Source organism: Poecilia reticulata, chromosome 11, assembly GCF_904066995.2.
Source record: "Poecilia reticulata chromosome 11, P_reticulata-male-v2, whole genome shotgun sequence".
NCBI classification, from domain to species: Eukaryota; Metazoa; Chordata; class Actinopteri; order Cyprinodontiformes; family Poeciliidae; genus Poecilia; species Poecilia reticulata.
In genome coordinates, this window is record NC_088840.1 from 16,985,342 (window position 1) to 17,001,957 (window position 16,616).

At 37.5% G+C, this 16,616-nt stretch overlaps 1 long non-coding RNA gene across 2 annotated transcripts in view; it reads left to right on the plus strand.

Moving 5' to 3' along the window:
• The window catches only part of LOC145553759 (uncharacterized), a 72,360-nt gene that overhangs the window by 12,892 nt on the left and 42,852 nt on the right, over positions 1-16,616 (plus strand). For both annotated transcript variants that reach the window (XR_014089798.1, XR_014089797.1), the window contains 2 exons: positions 692-797; positions 7,689-7,807. This is a non-coding gene — a long non-coding RNA (uncharacterized LOC145553759). The remainder of the gene's footprint in view (positions 1-691; positions 798-7,688; positions 7,808-16,616) is intronic.

The window sequence follows — 16,616 nt, forward strand, 5'->3', positions numbered from 1 at the left end:
AATCCTTGTTAAATGGCGTTTTAACTAAAACTCTGAGGTGTGAGACGTTTAACTGAAGTCCTACAAGGGGTGCAGGTTTTAATGTTTTTATCTTTTTTAACCTTTTTTCTTTTTCTTTAAAAAAATAAATTATCTTTGTCTTTCTAACTGTTTATTCACTGCCACATGCTGTTTTTATTTGTATTATCTAAAGCACTTTGAAATGCATTGCTGCTGAAATGTGCTATACAAATAAAATTCGATTGATTGATTCGTGGTTGATATGCAACATTTCCAGTTTTCTGAAACTTGCGCATAAGTTTTGCCACAGTGTCGTGTGTGATGCTCGTTCCATGTTTTCTGTTAAAGTTTCATGCAGCCTTGCGACGGCTTCCTGATCCAGCCGTCAGTATGACTTCAATTCTTTGCTCTTTTGTCAAACGCATCTTCTTGGGTATTTGAAATATAAAAAAAAATATGCATTTTATATTCTCCTATGTATGGAAACTTATGGCCCACCCTGTATATATAAAATTGTTAAAATAAGTAGACACTTTATTTCCTCTACTACTATCAGATCAACAATAACAGCTAATAAAAATATAATCACCATCGTCAACGTATTTGCTCTCCTGCTTTGCTCTGTATCACTTCTATTGCCTCCATTTTTTTCCATGTTCTTTACCTTCATCTTCTGTCTTTCTTACCACAGGGTTCATTTGCAGGAACAATTGTTGGACAGCAAACATTTCCCCAAAGTCAGACAGAGATCCTTGTTGGTTCATTTGCACCTGTACCTGGACAAACAACATATGCAGGTGAGTTTCTTTACTTGTCCATGTTTGCTCAGGAATGTGTACCAAATGGTGATTGTGTGCTCTGACCTACTTTGTCTGCTGTGCAGCAGAGGGAGCAGCATGTGCAACTGAGCAAAATGTGTATTTCCTTTAAAAAGCAACAGTCTAAACACACAGGGGGAGTGTGCTTTGTGCACAGACCTCCAGCACAAAATCGCTACACAGATCTGCTTATGTGATGAATGTTAAAGGAAATATATCCCCACTTCATTAAAGCAGTGCCTATTTGTCAAAAATAATACAAATGGACTTCTTTTAATTCGACTTCCCAGGTGGCCAGCTCCGCAGCAAGCTAATCACAATTTAAACAGCAGCTTGTTTTTTTAAAGATTTGCTGAAATTAAATCATCCTGGTTAATCAATCATGAAAAGCCAAGAAGTGCAAACAAACAGCAGACAGAGAACCATGTTAGATGAAATTAGTAAAGTGAAAATGTAATCTCTCAGTGCTGACATCCTAATAAATAAGTTGAACGGTTTTCAGGTAAGAAACAGCCATCATAGTTTAAGAAACGCTATTGGGAAAAGAAGTCATAAATCAGTTAAATTAACCCTGTCTTTGGACACTGTTTTTTTCTGTATAAAGCTAATTAGCAATAGCAATTTTAGTTTATGCGTACATATAAAACAGGGTAGACCAGGAAAAGTGTAATAATACATTTGAAAACACCAAAAAATATTCAATCTTTTCAAAGTACAGGCATATTACTACAGCAGATGTTTGGAAAAGCAGAAAAGGCTCCATCTTCCTTCTACCATGTTAATGCTAATGCTTGTCTGTGTTTCATTTAATTTTCAATTACATCTCCAGCAAAGCAAAATATTTTAAAAAATTTTGAGAAATTAAGAAGTGAACTTACTGCACAATATTTAGAAAGATGATATTAACGCGTCACAGAAGTGATCCAATAATAACCAACCAAGTAGTGAGTGCTGTAGTGCAGCACACTTATTAATATCCTACACTATGCAGACACTTTGTCTGCGCTCCTGATTCTCTCACCTCAGCATGCTGAATGTTTCAAGTTGAGGAATAAATCTTAAAATTTAAAATAAGAGACATGCAAATGATTAATAACAGGTTCCCATATTCAGAAATATATGCATCTTATCAAGTTTCCACCACCTGGGAAAAACATTATGACACTTCAGGGAGGCCACTAATATTTTAAGGCTCCTGAATGTTTAATGTCTGCTCAACAGTAACAGTTTCAAAATCTCTATAATGTGTTCATACAAGTAAATATGTGCACAACACTTATTTGAAGTTAAACATATGTTTAAATTTAACTGAAACCATCAGAGAAACTGCTGTGTCTGACCCTAAAGTAACATAAGAATAAATCTTGTTCACTTGACTTATGGTGAAACTGTGGTATTTGATTATGCATCAGAAAGTTACTTAGGTTGGCTTCTGTTAAACATAATTTCATTTGCAACACGCTTTAAATGAAGGAAACGTTGCCACAGAACATCGACGAACAACAAATTCTGTGTAAATAACTTTCAATGTTGAACAGCTTGTACTTGTCCTGAGGACCTAAAACCGCTTTACACGACATTCAGTGATTTATGCAACACATTCACACGTTGGTGGTGAGCTACATGGTAGCCACAACTGCCCTTAGGAGAGGCTGCCCTGCACCAGCTACGAGGCGAGCTCCTACCAACATGGCCACCGCGGCCCCAGATTGAAGAATTTTGTTTAAAACAAAAAATATGTTTGTGTGACAATGGAATATGCATAAGCTGTTACTTTCAGGTGAGAATTAACGTCTTTCTCCGAAACGACGTAATAGAAATTACATCTGCCTGTTAAAAACCTACAGATATGGACAGCTCTTCAAAAAAGACAAAAAAATAAAACATTTCCGTTGAACAAAATTTGGACAAGTTTGGACAGAGGAAGAAGAAATGCCAGAGGTGTTATAATCCTCTTGGAATTGATTGCTTTATTACATTAGGCTCTAATCCGTCTTTAAAATAAGGATTTCACAGTTTTGCTGTTTCCTCCGCTGCCTCAGAAACTTTGTTGTGCATTTGTGCCGCAGTGTGAGAAAGCCACTTTTGATTAAAGCAGCTGCTTCTGGCATAATCAGCATTGTGTGGATTTGTGGCTACAGGCTTTAAAGGCATCAACAGGACCGAAGTCCAAAATAATGAATGTCTTGGAAAGAAGTTTGCATGTTCATGCAGGTTCATTTTATTCATGTTTTCAATTTTATGGACGTCTTCACTTAATATCTTACGTTGTAATAGCAGGGAGACACGAGATGGATTACAGACAGATGAAGCAGCTATTTTCTAGTTTCCTATTTTCTTTTTTTGCATTAGTTCAAAATGCGGCAACATCTTGATGTTAATTTTCCAGTGGCCTCGATGTAATTAGCAGCATAATAAAACCACATCCACTTCTGAGAGACCGCAGCGACTGATACAGAGTCGGATGCAGTGTGGTGAAGTTTTGCAAGCAAATTTTTGAGTTAATGCTGCAGGCACAGCACCATTAGATTAACGTCAGTCACAGGAAAAGCTTTGGTTTTCTTGTTAAACAACAGACGAGAGGTGAGAAGTAAAGAGAGGAATCACAAGGTTGCAGGTGTTCATCTTGCTACTTTTATTGTTGGTGTTGAAAAAATGTGGCTGTAAGGTTTTGGGAAAGGCATTTTAGGAGGCTATCCATGATAATTGTTTATACCATTTAGCCCAACAGAAACTTTAGCTAAATGAAGTGGAATAATTAAATAAAACTTAAAATTGAACCGTTTAGCGTGACCGGTTTCGTTTCAGTAAGTTTGCCTTTGTGATTGCACATTAAAAGCTGAGCTGATCTGATTTGTTGATTCGATTTGGACCTCGAGTGTCTTCAGGCCGCAGAAATAAATCAGGAAGAACCTAAACGGGCCTAGATGGTTTACTAGTCGTTGACATGAATGTTGGTGTCACTGAACTAATTGTCTCAATAAAGATATGATGGAAGAATGTTGTAGTTTAAACTCCAGCTCATTAAGTGGGCAGACACCGCCTGCAGGAATATTGCACAGTTTTTCTGGCTGACTCTGCATGAACATGTTAGTTTTTTGAGAGAAAATGACCTTGTTTAGTTTTATAAATGCATTGTAAACAAGTTAGTGTTTTGAAACCAGTATTTCCGTCTCTGTAAATATGCAGTCACACATTCATAAACCTCACAGCTGCCTCCCTGTGTGGCTTATTTTTTACTTGGCTTGGAACAAATGAATAGCATGATAATTAACACCACAGACGTAAAATGACTTGCTGTGACAAAACTCTCACAATGTGCCAAAATTATAAAGCAGAACAAAAGTGTGATGGTAAAATTATGAGTGTAGACTGAGGTGGTTGTGGTTGGTTTCATAGCACCCAATACACACTGCTTCTCATGCGGTTTAGCTTCTGGGATGTTTCTGTGCAACTGAGAAGTGCAACTACTGTCTTTAAGCTTCAAACTTATATTATTGTCTTGTACTTTGTAATCTCTGACGTTGATTCAAACTTTAATATGCTACTTTTTAACTTGTAACTTATAATAATGCGGTGGTGTGGCCACATCTTCCTCAAAATAGAGATAGTATTCCTGGTTTAACTAAGGTTAAATAAATTAATATAATTTCATCGTTCCTACAATTAAGTGTAGCTGTTCCAAGCCATCCATCCATCCATCCATCCATCCATCCATCCATCCATCCATCCATCCATCCATCCATCCATCCATCCATCCATCCATCCATCCATCCATCCATCCATCCATCCATCCATCCATCCATCCATCCATCCATCCATCCATCCATCTTCTTTACACTCTTGTCCCTTTATGGGGTCGGGAGGGTTGCTGGTGCCTATCTCCAGCTAACGTTTCGGGCGAGAGGCGGGACAGGTCGCCAGTCTGTCGCAGTGTTCCAAGCTATTTGCAGCTAAATTACTAGGAACAATTATGTCTAGGATTATCAGCAATGAACTTCCTTCAATTCAGGATATACATGGAAGCTAACGTTGCTGCAGACCCCACACATTCTGTACACAAACATTTCCCTTCAGGTCAACACTTATACAAAAGTTTAAAATTCTTTCAAACTAGGCTGCACCATATAGAAAATCTACAGTCTTTCATTAAAACACAGCTCCACAAAGCACCGCTTAGATCACAGTAAAGATTAGCTCATTTTGTAGGATGCAGGCATTCAGGCTGTTGCTTATTGCACCAGAAAATATTTTTAGCAGGGCATCAAGATGTTCCGATTCGTTAAGGAAATAAAACTAACAGCTGATGTAACTTGTCAATCTTTGCTGTTGGGGAAGAAAATATCTTCATTTTTTTTTCTTTTAACTGCACAGACTAATATCTATCTGGTGTCTATGTTTACAATTAATCCAAAGCAGAAAGATATTAAACTTGATTAGTTGCCTGTTATATCATCGTAGCAGCATTTATCATCAGCATTGCATATTGGATGTGCGCTGAATATTGTGCAGCTCTAGTTTAAAGCCTCTTAAATTTTGCATCAAACAATTCCTACGGTTCAACGTAATAAGATCCCAGAGAAAGTGCAAGACTTTTCTGTGGCTGTATGCAGGATATTTATAAAGCAGCTTATTGCAGAAAGAGCATATGACTCGACTAAATAACCAGCTGATAGCAGCTAGCCACCGTAAAGAACAACGCACCAAAAATGTATTATTCTGCACAAAAATCTTTCAAACGCTACTAATAATTTTTGCTGTGTTTATTTTCTAGATTTTTAGCCTTGGACTGAAAAAAATAAGAATTTAATAAAATTATTTTTATGATTTTGTTAGAATCCATATTTCAATAAATCACATCACCCAGGTGAGCTGTGACCTTTCACTCCTGGTTGAGACTTAAGGCAGCAAACGAAACGTTACGCAGCAGACACACAAGTTTGTTTCACATGTTGAAAGAACGTTTTATAATACATAACATTACAACACAACACCTGCCTTGGTAACCTATAACAACCCTCATTCAACTTCCAAATTATCTTGAATCCCTAAAAGCCTAAGAGTTGAGAATTTTGATGGCCAGATGATGTTTGGTATCAAAAAACCTCCGTGTTTAAATCTGTGTTTGGCTGCTGGATTCGGCTTTTTGCTCCATTTCTTGAGCCGCATCTGTTTCTTTAAGAGATTTTAACTGCTTAACGCACGAGCCAAGATATCTCCCTGAAGATCCTTGCATTGATGATGATGATCAGTCTTCTTCACTCCACCTGTCAGTAGATGTTGTGATTTATCAGTAAACTGTATGTGGAAAAGCGAAATGCAGTTTGGAAGCATCAAGTGAAGCTTTAGAGTTCAAGGCACAGCAAACTGATTCAGATCAAAGTACAACGTTGTGGGAGAATTGTTGCTGAAGATTTACAGTTGTGTCCAACCTTCAATTTGATGAGGCTTGAGCTGTTTTGCTTTAAAAGGATTGGCGAGAAATGTCAATATCTACATATGCAGAACTAATACATACCCAAAAAAGTTTGTGACTCTAGAGTGACAAAATCAAGTGGGGTGAAAACTTTGGCAAAGTACTGTCCGCATTTCTTTCTTCTTTTTTTAAATCAACTTGGGCAGTTCAGTTCAGCTTTAGCTAAAGCAACATCTGCATGAGAGCCAAGATTTCTCCTAATGGAAATTTGCACTGATGATAACGATCAATCTTGTTCATTTCACCTGACAGTGTGGTTAATCGGCGCCTCTAAACAACTGTATTGTAAATATATATTTATATATATTTATACCTCTTAAACTAAAACAGGTTTTTAAAATGAGAAAGTAACCCACATGGTGACAACCAGATGTTTATTTCTCTCCTCTTCTTGTAAAAGTAACATTTTCTATATACTATGATTGATAAAAGTAGAGCAGAGTAACAATAATCCAACTGGAGTGTCCATATATGTGTGTGTGAGAATGGAGTCAAACAGACAGCAAATGGTTTTTCTTTAATAAACCGCCAGACCTTTTCTCGGATGATTCGTCCTAACTCGCAAACAGACAGCCGTGACTAAGATTAGCCTGAGGACAAACACAACAATGCACAGAGAAGAAGAAGAAGAAACGCCGAACATAGGAGAGGAGGGAGAAGGAGAGAGTGGACAAGCCATCAGAGACCCGTCGCTGTGTATTTCTTATCGTTACATCAGACGTCTCTCATGTCCAGCAGGGAGTTGTCTATTTCTAGATTTTTTTCCCCCCCCATATTTTTTACTCAAATGTTAACGCATGTTCTTTCAAGCTTATCAGTTTCCATACCAATTCTCACAGGTGTCAGCTTCTTCAAGTCTGTTTCTCCTAGATACACTCTCACCATCCATCACAGTCTCTGCCCTCATTTTTCTCTCCTCTAATACCCCGATATTATTTTCTGCTTGGTTTAATTTTCCGCCTGCAATCATTAGTCTTCCCAAAATAAGGCGGAAAAGCAAAGCTGTCATTTCTGTTTGCACTGGAGGTTTTTACATTTGTATTATTTTCTTAAAAATAGCATCAGACCCAAGTCCAAATTGCATCTGCTTTGTATTCCAATAATTTTGCGCCTTTCCCGTGTGTCAAAAAAAAAAACAACAAAAAAACTTTCTGGCATACTGACAACCTGTTGCAATCAAATGTGGAGTTAATGAGCAGCTTTGAAGATCATCAGATAATTTGAACCTAATATGCTTCAGTTTGTTTCTTTAAAAAAATGAAAGTTTTCTACAAAAAATACTTTCCAGGAATGTACTAAAGCATGTCTACTCTATAAAAGATGGAGATAAACGCAATTACAAGAAAATATGAGAAACGTATTCCTCAACAAAAACTCTGACCTGTTTGAAACAGGATTATGGGAAGAAGACGACGAGGACAGAAGATAGTTTATGACAAACATCTGGAGGAGTCAGCAGCCAGACCACTGTGCCAAACAAAAGGCGTTTATGAGGAAGTGTGAAATTTCTCAGGTAAGGCAATTATATGATTTACTGTTATTTGACTTTTTATGCACTCCTTAATGTGGTTTGTGGCTTAAACTAAAATAAAAAGCACAGGATCCTCCTGAAAGTTTACACTTTTGTCCTTCAGAAGTTTCTAGATATTGACCTTTGTTCTATATTTTACGTCTGTATGCATTAAAACGTCTATGTCCAGAGTCTTTGTTGCCTGTCACCCGCTGGCCGCTGGACAGGTCTAAAAAAAGAAAATACATTAAAAAACAAAGACAAGTCTCTGCACCAGCGGTCTGAAACACCTGGGCCCGGACTTGCACTGGACTGCAAATTGCTCAGCACAAAAAGTGGAAAACAAAAATCTTGAATAATAAGCATATAACAGGTGCGAATTCTTCAGTAATAACTCTGATGTCTGCATAAAATGCACCTGCAGGGATGGTGAGCAGCCATCATGCTTCGCTGTTTGCAGGATTTGACTGGAACTGCTCAGAGACGTAGAACCTCATGGCGAATGTCACTGAGGACAAACATGTGAATTAAATCACACTGAATGGCTTCCCTTAAGTATTTAATATTAGAACTCAACCTGATTTTGAGGGCATGAAATTATTAAATTGATGAGAAGAAGAATTTTCAGCAACAGGTCTGTGACTAAACCTGTTATTCCAAGACTCCTAGTTATGCAGTGACTATCACATCAAAATGCTTCTCATGTCTTTATGTGGAAAAAAAACAACATAATGTGTAAATCCACATCAACAGGAAAATATTTTTCTAATTTCCCATTAGAATGAAATGCTGGAGACTTCATGTCTACAAATGAGAAGTTTATACTGACATGTGGCTGGGTAAAATTGTTTGAAATTAGTAAATATTTAAGTGAAAATAAGCACAAATCTGCCTTACTGGAATGGCCTTTTTCCATGTCTTTCCTATCTTGAGTTGCGTCAAAATTTGGTAAACTTCCTCAGAGAAACGGGAAGTCTTGGATTGCTAATTGAATTGTCTGTATTCTGTTATGACTTCCTTTAAAGATGTGACATTCTGGTGTGAAAGGGAGTTATTTTGATTCGGGGTGTGCAGAGCTGAAAGCCTTGAGGCCTGACAGGATTACAACCACAGTTTCTCTGCCATGCACCTTTCTGACAGAGAAAACTCCAGAGTTGAGTCACAAGTGAAGTTCCTGTGACTCTATCTAAAAACAAGCAGCGTTTTTTTTCTCTCATCAGTTGTTTAATTGAGACATAATCCCAGCTGAAATTAAAAAGATGCCATGTGGAAACATACATGTTTGTCTGACTTACACCTCTTTCCTTACAATAACAACTGGCTGAGCATTTTCTCAAAGGACCTGGCAGTCTTTTCTACCTACTGTCTGGAAACTGGAGATTTTTAAAGACCTGAAGGGTCGTTCTGGTTGCTATGAAGTGGAAAAGTTTTCAGTGAGATTATGCGTCAATAATTAAAACTATTATTTTAAGGTATTTTACACATCCTCACCAGGGACCATTTTAGTATCAGAAGATTTGTGGGAAATAGATCTGTTGTTCCCTTCAGTGAGGGAATCATAGTTTCACCTCTGAATTTAACAAGGGGAATAAAGAGCTGAAGAGAACTGAAACTCGACTTTAACACTAAAGATTTAACAACATCAATAAGCCGAGTTATGTTAGTGCATCATAAACTGGTCAGACAGACTACGGCTGTATAGTTGATTAAAAACTCACATAACTGTTTCTGCCCTCTGATTATGTCTCTTATGCTTTTAAGATATTTATTTTTTTCTTGATTTTATTATTTTTCTTTCATCATTTTTATTTCTATTGTTCAGGTAAACAGTCACACGGATTTGAGTTGCTGCCATTTACGGACGAGTTGATAGTCTGTCTTAAAATGATGCTTATTTCAGATGATTCAATTTCTTAAGGGGAAAATGCTTAATCTAAATCAGTCTGGTCCGATGTGAAAGCACAATTCAGGCACATTGGAGAGGTTGTTGTCTTTGCTAGACATTTTTGTCCGGATAAAGCAAAAAACGGAATATATTTCCAAGGGAACAAATACCGTATTTTCCGGATTATAGAGCGCATCTCACGATAAGCCGCACCCACAACTTTAAAAAAATACAACAAAAAACTGGTATCTCCGCCGCTCCACAAGAAAATAAATCTGCTATTAAGGACCCAGCCCTGCATCTCCAACTATGGATTCGTTCATGCCGAGCTTGTGTGCAGCGGCTGTCGATCTGTACTATCAGATCGATATCCTTCAATTTAAAAGCTGCATCATATGAACTTCTTCGTGTTGTTTCCATGATGAAGGGGTATGAGTTTGAAAACATTTCTCAGTCATGCCTGCTGCTAGCATGTGCTTGTTCTAAATTAAAATGAGCACCTTCTTCTTTGATTTCTAATTTTGACTTCCAACGATTCACTTCCTGCTAAAGCGCCCCCTGGTGGTTGAAGAAAAATCCACAGAAAAGCCACACCGGCTATGAGCCGCATGGTTCAAAGCGTAGGAAAAAAGTAGCGGCCTATAATCCGAAATACGGTACTTTTAAAAATATATATATACTTTTTTGCCATTATTTTTTCGCTCTGAGCCTCACAGCTACACACGTCTACTTTACTCTTTTCAGACTGACAGTAAAAGGTTAATTTCCAGCCGTTTTCAGACTTGCATGGTAGCTGGCAGAGATGCTATACAGCCTACAGGCTAATGGTTTTCAGGTTAATGATCATCAATGAGAGAGAGGGCAACAACTGAGCACGACAGCACAAAATGTGCATTTTAATAAGAAGCTGTAGGCTTCACAGCTGTCAAAATACTTCATTTCTATGGGAGACAGTAAGTTATGTTCAGTAGAATCGGTGTGTGGCATCGCTTTCCTTATTAAGACGAATAAGTTTGGCCTTCTAGACTAAAACACAGAGGGAAAAGAACAATACTACTTAGGTGAAATAAATGAAACGCATTCTTTAGGATTTCCAATGCTGAATTAGAAGTTGAAGTTGTTGCCTATGAATTTAACTAAACGTTTTATTGCAGTGTGATCATAATTATGCTATTATATTTATAAAAAGACGTTCAAAATGCCTTTTTTTTTGTTGTTTCTCTACATCTTGAACATTTTCGTTTTTCTATTTACAAATAGAAAGAAGGAAGGTGATATGCAAATGTATCTACCCCCATTTGCTCTGATGCTATTAAATAAAATCCAGTGCGATTGAATAATAAAATAATCCACCTGTGTGTGATTTAATCTCAGCATAAACACCAGCTGCTCTGTGAGGGCGTCAGAGGTTTGTTAGAGAATATTATGGAGTGAGAAACATCATGGAGACCAAGAAAGGGCAGAGAGAAGGTTATAGAGTAGCTTAAAGGAGGATTAGGTTATAAAACAAAATCCCCAGATTTGAACTTCTCCCAGAGAAAAGGGAGAAGACGAACCAGGAAGCGCTATATAAGTAGACAGCCACACGGAGAGTAATAACCAGAGAAGTAGTCAAGGGGAACGTTTTAACTCTGCTACAGAGATCCACAGCTCAAGTGGAAGGACTTTTCGACAAGACAATTAGTTGTGCACTTCAGAAATCTGGTACTTATAAAAGAGTAGCAGGAAGAAAGTCATAAGAAATCCTGGTTCCAGTTAACCATGAGCCAAAATGCTCTGGTCAAATTAAATCAAAAGAAAAATGTCGGAGGATGATAAAGACTTGAGAGGAAGATAAAATAGATGATTTCTAATGACTGTTTCGTTTATTTTCTCAATTTGATGAACTTTTTTTAACCCAATTTTAGGATTTTTTTGTCACTTTTCGATAAATACAAATCCTCTGCATCATTATGCAGCAACATTGTACATGAGAGTGTGTGTGCGCGTGGGTGTGTGTGTGTTTTTAGGAAGTAAACCACTCTTGAATTTTGCTGTCGAGGTAAATTACACAACCCATTCTCTGCTCTCCAGAGACACAACCAATACTGTCACAAAAGCCTACCAAGCTTATTGCAGCAATAGCTTTATTGATCTGCACACACACACACGCACACACATACCTAAACTCACCTATGCATGCGTTGGTTAGGTACTCTGGAGACACAACACCTGCATGCAGCTACGCTATTCTCTGGGGCCCGGAAGGACACACTGTATGCAACCTGTGAAAATGCAGATGTAAGAAACAGCTTGTGCATGCACAGACACAAACACACACTTTGGATCATTAAGGACTTAGGTGTGTCCTGTAAGCAGTTTAGCTCCCTGGTGTACCGGTAATATAGAGCTGTGTCTGTGTGTGCGCGAGTGTCGTTGTGTCAGCTGTTTTGTTGCCTGTTAAGCCACAGTAACGGTTTCTTAGTCGGCTTGGGAACAGTTTGTTAGCCAGCTCAGGGACGAGGATGTGCTGAAAAATCACTATGCTGAGAAATGGTTAAAGGGAGAGCTCAGGTTTTACTCACTTTGTTCATTACTTATATTAGGCTTTGTAATTAGGCTGCTGTAATGCACTAAAATAACACAAAATAGTTTTGGATTTGTTTCTTTTCGAGCGTTATCGTCTTTTTACCTGAAGAAATCACTTCATCAAACTTTGTTCATTGGATCCCTTTTCACAGATATAACACAAAATACTCTGCAGATAAACATGACAAATTTTACTGGACGATAAATTGTCCCAGAGTTATTGATAAACGATAATATTGTAGCTAACAGCTAACTCCCTGTTAGCTACTATCCTGCATCACTTTTCCAATACATCTGAATGAAATGAATGGGTTGTTCCCTGGTCTCTGCATGACATGACAAGATGGATTTAGTTACTTGATTCTTATGTTGCAGCAGGGATGCATCTGAAAGTTGTAGGACTTTGTTGCACTAGGTTGTTATAAAATTGTATTACAAAACCCATGAGCAGCCATTTAAGCTTTCATCCTCACATTCTCCCTTTTTATCAGGAAACATCAATGTAAGATTTTCTTTAACAGCCTGACAGACGCATGTTTCATTCTCCTTCAGTCTCACAACAACCAGCGCGGCCGAGCCTTGGCAAAATTTAGATTTGTGCCGCTCCACTTGGTGCTCCACTGGGCCTCCAGGGTACATGTGATTCCTCTGTGCAGGCAGAGCTGTTGGTGGTGCGCTATTTATTTGCATCAAAAGTGTGGATTGTTTTGTTGAAGTTGCTTGGACTCAGCAGTGGCCAGAGATCTTGGTGCATATCAGTGGTTTTGCTTTTTGTTTTGACTTTGGTGGAGTAAATATAAAAATCCAGAAAACAAACCGTTGCATGAGATTTTGATGGAGATCCTGCTGTAAACCTTCTATAATCTGGCTGATTTGAAACATTTAACACTTTTAATCAGGTAAGCACAGTAATGAGTATCAAGTTTGTTTATTTCTGATGCCTGCACTAACTGCTTTTTTTTCCTAAATTACAGAAGTTTACTATGATATAAATGAAGGAAAAACGCTAAATAATGGATTAATATATGACATTAAATAATACTGTAATACTGTAGACTGCTTTTGCTTCCTTTTTTTTTTTTTTACAAATCAAGGTGAAAAAGGAGGTGTGAATGCATTTTAGGTGTAAAGTGTTGTAAGATGGTGAAAGGAGGAGAGAAGCTCTGCAGCATCTGGAATGGATTTCTCAAGGGAGTAATGGAGAGAAGCTAGAATCTGCAGCTACATCCCCTCGAGCCCTACTCTTAGTCACACACACACCTGTAGCAACACACCTGCACACACACACACACACACACACACACACACACAGACACAGGCACTCTGCTGATTTCGCACATATCACACACACACGCACACACACACACACACACACATGCGTCAGCCTGTCCAGCTCTTTTCTTTTCAACCTCCACAAGTTTGAGACTCAAATCAGTGGCGATCACCACTTAAAATGTCCTTTGTTGGGTTTTTCTTCCTATCAGCGTCGCGAAATTAGCTCTCTGGTAGACTCTGTTGCTTTTCGAAAGGCAACACGGAGATGGAATAATGAAAAATACCTGCTTGTGTTTGAGTACAATTCATTACGGTGATATTGATCTGCTCAGAGGAAAAGGCTCAGAGGCTGCTGTTGCTGCTGCTGCTGCTGCTGCTGCTGCTGCTACTGTTGCTGTTGTTTCCTTAAAGAGGCTGCAGCTGTGCTTTAATTTACGACGATTCATCACAAATTATGAGACAAAGAACAACCGAATGAGTCTGTTTGTCTGTTTGTATCTGGACATGTAATCATCATTTTTAGAGTGGTAGGCAGTAAAATCTACTAGATTCTCTGATTTCAAGCTAGTGGTGATTTTCTTTGCAACTATAAAAGTTACAACTTCCCATTCATGAAAACAATTGTGGCTTTATTCTTGGCCATTGAACAGTGGGCCAGATCTTCAGCTTTGTAAAATTGCTCTCTTAATTTTTTCCAGAGCTGTATATAAGTGGTAAACACAAACAGAACCACACAGGTTTTTCTGTTGGGTCTATTTGTGTTCTGTCCCTCTGGTTTGGGTCTGGTTCCTGTGTTGGAGCTGGATGGATGTTACTTCCTGCTTCACAGACAGACTACACTGTAAACGGGGAATCTTTTTGTTTTTTGAATATAAAGTAGTTTCTCTCAGCTGTTTGAATACGTCTCAGGGGGGATTTTGCAGTTTTTCAGCTTACCCACTTTGAACCTGTATAATCAAAAAGTAATAAAAAAATATGTTTTTTTTTCCTTCAACCATTTTAACTCAGACAAACAAATGTTAATGAAAAACAACCCCCCATGCACTGAATATCCACAGGAGGCTGTAAAGCTTGAGCTCGAGCACAGAGGAGACGCACACCTTTTCCGTGTTTCTTCATAAATCGGATTAATGCGCTCGCTGAGCTACAGGAAAACCCCTCAAAGTAACTGCATAATTATGCAAAAGAAGCCGACTGCACTCTCTGCTGAAAGCGAACGAGTGATTCTTCAAAATGAATCAACAGTTGTGGAGAGTTGTCGGTTAAATGAATGGAAATATGAATATGGATCAGCGTGCCGCCTTTTCTGCCCCATCAGCTTTTCTGCCTATTTTAAAGAGCCGTTGCAGCAACACAGACCTACTTTTTCCTCTTTATACTCTGATGCCTTTTGCATTTTTAGTGTGCCTTTTCAACGCACGTTAAAACTGCTCAGAGCAGGAAAAACCGCCTTATTGAAAGTACAAAGTCGTGTTGCCGAACATTCATCTCCACCTTGCAGCTTCACATCCTAAGAGAAACTCTGACAGTTTTTAAAAGGGAGCCAAATTTCTACCAAGTAAAACCAGAAGATGAACAGAGAAAAGAGTTAATGCTGCATCCTGCTGCCCAAGCACCAGAAATATTCACATTTTGGACTCATTTGTTTTCAGAGTTTGAGGTGTTATGGTGCGATTTTAGTGCATTAATAATTACAATAATCCCTACTTGATACATTTTAAAATATCTTCTTCACCTGCAATCATCAAACTGCTTTCTATCTTGAATTTCTCATGACTTTGTGATGTTTCACAGAAAACATGATGCGTCTAATATATGATTTAGATTTGCTTATCTTTGTTTATATATATTGTATATATATATATATATATATATATATATATATATTTATTTATTTATTTATTTTTTTTCAAAAATTAAATGCATTTTATTGTTGAGATGTGTCTTTAGTTGTGTTTACTATCTTTTACTCTTTAGGTCAAATAAATTTTGTGAGTTTTAGATTTTGAACCTAAATTTGTGAGTTTGTGAAAGATAAACTTGTGTTAACTTTCTATTAATTTTGTGAAACCTCCAAGAGTTTAATAAAACAGAGTTGTTATGTTAACACTAAGAAAAACTTAGAGAAGCAAAAGACATGAGTGGGAACTATTTCCCAGAATGCTTAGCAGCATGTTTTTGTATCCTGAGATGGAAGTGCGTTACATGGATCTGACTTTTGTGTTTTATTAATAATGTTTATTTAAATGCAAGTTGAGGATGATGCCATGTTCACACTGAATGTTTTTGAGCTGAGCTGTGATTTTTAATAAAAATTCATCATCAGATCAGAAATTTTGTTTGTGCAATTTGAAACAATAATTTAAATTATTCTGAGTAAAATAAGTATTTTAACTTGGCATTGTGAGTGAAAATAATAGAGAAATGCGGCTCTTTAACTATGTGAGGAAAGGTATTTTCTTGCAAATTGTGAAATAATTATTTTGTTTAAATTACAGCATTAAGTTAAAACTGACAATTCAAGATTAATGAACTTAAAAAATGATGTTTAAACAACTTGTCTCTTGTTAAATAAACTTTGTGAACTTTAATTTCTGAGTTAAAACCAAAACAATTTTCTTGTTGACTTGCATTGCGTTTTCCAGCTAGCAGGTGGACTTTCATTTTCTACTTAAAACACTCTCAAATGTTTTACAGTGTAACCGGTAGGTTCATCAACCACATGTGGCTAACATAAATTAATTCATATTTTGCTACCACCATCATGAAGCTACTCTATGCTATGGAAATGAACCAAAACATTTGAACAAAATTGTCAACATGCTTGTTCTGGCTGAACAAGCATGTTCAGCCAGAACAACCATGAAGCTACTCTATGCTATGGAAATGAACCAAAACATTTGAACAAAATTGTCAACATGCTTGTTCTGGCTGATTTTCACACCACAGTTTGTAAAAAAATACTATTAATTTCACCAAAAACAAACAAGAAAGGAATGAAGACATAATCTTGTGATGCAACATGTTTGAACACATTTTTTTCTTTCACTCAATTTCCCACAACTTTCAGCAATATCCTTGGAA